Genomic DNA, 4,922 nt, shown 5'->3' on the forward strand with positions numbered 1-4,922 from the left:
GACCCCAAAGCGCTTTACACAACCAGTCATCCACCCATTCACGCACACATTCACACACACGCATAACTACAGACTAAAATAACAGTCTTGGCCAAATTAATCTTTATTTTACATACCTTGTATTGGCATTAAGGGAAGATATTAATTGAGTTGTTTTTGTTACTTTAATACCCAAAGGGCATTTCCCAGCTAGAAGCACTCAATAAAATAATGAGGCCCTAAGTGACCGACAGGTCCCTGTTGTGTGGGCTACCCTTGATCTTCAAATCTCTAAACACATAACTAATATTCTAATGCTCAGCATTCACATCCTATTCTGTAAACTAGCCTGTTAGTTATGGCTACCAACTGAAGTCTGACATGGCCTAAAATAGCCACTGTACAGTGATTAATAGCTTCTCATTTAGTGACTGTACCCGATCAAATATCAGTTTTTTTCTTAAAAGTGGTAACAGGCAAAAAATATTTTTCTTCTATGCAGCATTCTCTAGTGTGCACCAAGGATTAGAGTTGTTTAGGGCAGAGCATTAAGTGCTTGAGCCACCCAGACGAAGAAAATAATCATTATTTTAACCATATTGCATATCACCATTTGGGATCTGTTGGCATCTCAGAAAACTGAGTGATAAGTTAACTAATTCGTCACATTCACTGTGGGATAAACGGTCATGTGTTAAAACCTGAGTAAATCTCCCATGGGCCAAAGTCTTATAAAGTCTTATGAAAGTGTGTACCAGTTAACACCAGTTCAAGTTGGAAGCAAAAATGAACCAGGTAAACATAGTTCTTCAGTTTGTCCTCAATTAAGAGCGTTGGAGTAAGAAGCCTGTAGAAGTACTAAAAAGATAAAATTTTGTTATCCAGAATATGTATGAAACATAAAACAATATTGTGAATAATTCAGACCCTACACGACATTAATTGGCTGTTTTGCCACTTTTATTTAGGTGCGCGCACACACGCACATTAGGGTTCGGCACCTAAACGTCATTGGTGTGGTCAGCTTTTCAGCTGACTCCACACTTCTCTCCTGTCTCTGGTCCCTGGCGACATTAAAAAGGGAAGAGAGCTCATCAGCCTGATTACCTCCACCTGGACCTCAGCCTCCCTGGCACTGCCCCTTGATGCAGCTGCACCACCCCTCAACCGCAGCAGAGAAAAAAGACCACCCCTGCTACAAATCCCCACTGCCTGGCTGAGGCCGGGGGCTTGACCACCCACCAGATTGCCAGACACTCCTACTCCACAGTGCGGTACCACGTTTCTCATTTGGTCAGCTTCCGGTTTATGTACACGACTGGTCAACCCCCCTTTACCTGCTAGGACAAAACGGCCCCCAGCCCTCTGATCCTCCTTTTTGGTTTTGGGGAGTGGGCAGGATGCAATGGCGGCTGTGTTCTTCTGGACACACCTGCCAATCTCCCAAGTGGTACCCCAGATACCATATCTCCCACCGTCCAACTGCACGCTTTTTTGGTTTAACCATGAGCCCTGCCCGCCTAAGAGACTCCAGGGCCGTGGCCACCCACTGCACATGCTCTGCCTAGGTGTTACTGTGGATGATCACATCATCCAGGTAGGCGGCAGCATATGCAGTGTGCGGCAGCAACACCCGATCCGTGAGGCGCTCGAAAATGGCAGGGGCTTCCGACCAAGCCAAACGGAAGTTTGACAAATTGGTACCAACTGTACAGAGTGGAGAAGGCTGTCTTTTCCTTGGACCCTACACACAAGGGAATCTACCAGTAGCCCCTCGTTAAATCTAGTGTCATGAAAAATTAAGTGGTGCCTAAATGGTCCAGGAGTTCGTCAGGTACCAAACCTTGACACTTCATTCACCTTGCAGTAAACAACACAGAACCGTACAGACCCATCTTTCTTCACAACCAGAACTATGGGGCTACACCAAGCGCTGCGCAACTCTTCTATTGCCCCCATTCTCAGTATCTTGGCCAATTCCTTCTGAACAATTTACCGTTTATGTTCAGTAACCTGTAGGGTCGTGAATGCCTGTACGCCTGTACTCGTACGTCCAGGCAGGTGGGAGAACACATTCGCAAATCCCTTTTGCAATGCAGCAACATCCACTCTCTCGGCCTGTGTGAGATGGTTGTCACAATGGAGGGAAGCGGGAATTGTGGAATTTGGCACCTCTGGCCCCAACTCATCTCTCTCCTCCACCAAGCTCACCATAGAAGTGATTTCAGGATCTCTCCATGCTTTAAAGAGGTTTAGGTGATATACCTGTGTGACTCCTCCCCTGTCCGACTGTACCACCTGATAGTCAACATCACCTACCTGCCATGTGACCACGAAGGGCCCTTGCCACTTGCAGAGTGCCTTTGAGCTGGAAGTAGGGAGTAACACAAGCACTTGGTCTCCCGGTGAAAATTGCCTGTGTCTAGCCCCTCTATTGTACAGGCACTGTTGACATTCCTGGGCCTGGAGCAAATCCTCTCGTAATAACCTACCCAGCAGGTGCAGCTTTGCTCTCAGGTCCAGGACATACTGAATCTAATTTTTCACCAGACTTGGACCTTCTTCCCAGTTTTCCTTAATTAGTTGTAACAACAGTTCAAAGGGAGAAAATCCCGTGGAGACCTGGGATACCTCCTGCACTGAGATCAACAGAGGGTCTAAACAGCAATCCCACTGCATTCATCCTCAGGAATGAACTTATGAATCATGGACTTTAAAGTTTTATTCAGATGGTCCACCAACCCATCAGTCTGAGGGAGGAAGAAACCGATCTGAATATATTTAATAATTGATTGAGCGTGTGAGACATGAACAACATGCCCTGGGGAGTGAGCACCTCTTTTGAGATGCCGATTGAGGAGATCACCTGAAACAGCGCCTGCACCCCACTCTTTGCAGAAATGGTGGTCAGAATATTGCATAATCCACTGGAACTAATACAAAGCAATATCCCCGTGCACTCAGGTGAAATGGCCTGATAATGCGCTCAAATGCTTTTGGGCGCATTGGCATGGACGGCTGGTTAACCAGCTGAAACTCGTACCATCAGCGCACATCCGCTCAGATGCCTGGCCAATAAAATCAGGCCTTTATTAGCTACAGAGTTTTATCATATCCCATATGCCCTGCCATGGGGCTATAATGAGCTGCGTGGAAAATCATTTCCCAGTGGCTCTTAGGCATCAACAACTGTGTGTGTCCCTCCTCTGTGCGAGTGTCACGACTCACTCAATAAGGCCTATCACTCAACAATACAACGCTCAAGTAGGTGCACATGGTTTCAGGGCACCATGACCAGCAATTTTTATCACAAGCATAGAGTGTCATCACGAGACTGCTGCATTGGTAAATCTTCAATCGGCCAGACCTCACTAGAAGGCCCTCCCGTTCATCCCCCGCCTGTCTTGGTGCTGATACCACAAGTCATTTTCAGAGGTTTTGTGTAGTCCAAGCAGATAAGAGCAGTTGATTTTAAGCGCCAGCAAAAGAAACATGGGTAGCATCTTGATGCATGCTCAATCAGGTAAGGAAATCCCAAAAAGTGGATTCTGTTCACTTGAACAGAATCCACTTTTTGAGAAACATGGGTAATGTTTTTGATCGTCTTTTTTTTTATGTCCCTTAAAAAATTTAACCATTTTCTCAACCACTTATCTAATTTAGGATCATTGGTGGTAGGAGCTTATACCAGTTTTCATAGGGCAAGGAATGGCGTACACCCTGGATACATCAGCATGCCATCACAGATTCATCACAGAATGACCAAAGAACATTACTTGCAAGTCTAGGGACTATGGCCATGCATAAATGAGAGGGCAACATGTGTACCTGTCAACAAAATGTGTTTTATCTTCTACTGTTCTTCAGTTAAATAGATGTGATGCTGAATAGACAGTGCACCCAAAATTTTGTTTCATGATCTATATATATTCTGGATAACAACATTTTATCTTTCTACTAATTTATTTTGCTAGTCTTCATCAATACTGTTCCAGGCTTCTTATAGGATAGTCCAAAAATCTTTGCAACTTGGTTGCCTTTTGTTCTGTTTTTGGTCAAGATGATTTCCACACTGCTTCAATAAAGCAAATATGGAAGCAAAATATACAGAAATAGGGACTGTTCAAGACTTTTTCACAGTACTTTATGTCTATGACAGTCAAGTCAATAAATGCCAGTCAAAGGCAGAATTCGGGCCATAACATACCACTGAATGACACTCATGAGAGAAGATTTAAAAGTACAGTAGGAGCATACAAAAACATGTCTAAGACCATGTTTCAGCACATACTCCTTTACAATACCACTTTTTTCTTTTGCCAACTGAAGGAATCTGTCCCTGTTGGAGATCAGAGTTTAACTAGGCTTAAGGCACTTCCATACCAGCTTTGCCTTTCAGACTCAGAAGCTAAATTCATCTTTTATATAAAAATATTGATGCATTCGGACTATCACAGTGCAAATAGAGAAAGGTATAACACATCTGAAATACTTGTTACAGACCTGCAGCCATCAGTTATCAGTTAAAATGCATTTTGTTTTTTAACTCTGGGATGAAACAGGACCACAGAGAGACACAGAAAGAACTTGCAAACTCCATACAGAACGCCAACCCAAAGGTTCCAACCAAGAAATTATTCTCTATGGCAACTGTTTTTTAACCACCATACTGCCCTCTGTTGTTACAATCTCATGACAAAAAATCAAGTTTTGATCGGTTTATTTTTTCTAAAGTGTCTGGTATGATTGCCTCTGCAGGACTCTTCAAGTTTTCAGGGACTGAAAGAGAATAAAACCATAAATGTATGTGCCCGCGAGCGGCTTGAATTAAACACACTGCGTGGAGAATTGACTTGTTAAAATAGGCTTTACCGTTATTAGGCTTCAACAGACAAACCACAAACAAGCGTGGTATGGGGCAAGAGGTTGCATCCACAATCACC

This window comes from Copadichromis virginalis, linkage group LG5, assembly GCF_057382275.1.
Source record: "Copadichromis virginalis isolate Kocher_CV1m ecotype Utaka linkage group LG5, C_Virginalis_male_GT1.1, whole genome shotgun sequence".
Lineage (NCBI taxonomy): Eukaryota > Metazoa > Chordata > Actinopteri > Cichliformes > Cichlidae > Copadichromis > Copadichromis virginalis.